This window comes from Uloborus diversus, chromosome 3 (assembly GCF_026930045.1).
Source record: "Uloborus diversus isolate 005 chromosome 3, Udiv.v.3.1, whole genome shotgun sequence".
Lineage (NCBI taxonomy): Eukaryota > Metazoa > Arthropoda > Arachnida > Araneae > Uloboridae > Uloborus > Uloborus diversus.
Window position 1 is genome coordinate 201,897,354 of NC_072733.1, and position 647 is coordinate 201,898,000.

Sequence of the window (647 nt, forward strand, 5' to 3'; positions counted from 1 at the left end):
AAATAAGTGTGTAAATTTCTCAAAGGTTATATAAAAATATAATATAACAAAAGGAGAAATTACAATGACACAAAAACAAAATGAAGCAATGAATCAAGCAATAGATTTATTACTCAATAACAAGTTTTCCAGCAAGCATTATTAGCCATGCAGTATGGTTATATCATCGTTTTAATAGTAGCTACCGAGATGTTCAAGAACAGATGGCATATCGAGGTGTTATGTTGAGTCATGAGACTGTAAGATTTTGGTGCAATAAATTTGCAGTTTATTTTCAAGATGTAATCAGGAAGAGAGAGCGGAAGCCAACTGATAAATGGCATTTAGATGAAATGCACATTAAGATTAAAGGCGAAGTATTTATATTATGGAGAGCTGTTGACTCTGAGGGATATGAATTAGAAGTATGGAAATCATAAGAAATTTACGCCAATGTAATATAGATATTATTGTTGGTATTAATTTATTGCGAGAAGGTTTAGATATTCCAGAATGTGGACTTGTTGCGATACTTGATGCTGATAAAGAAGGTTTTTTGCGTTCTGAAGTCTCATTAATTCCAACTATCGGCAGGGTACTAAGACTTTTAGTCTTAGTACCCTGCCGATTCTATTCGGCAGGGCCGATTAGAATCGGCATGCCGATTC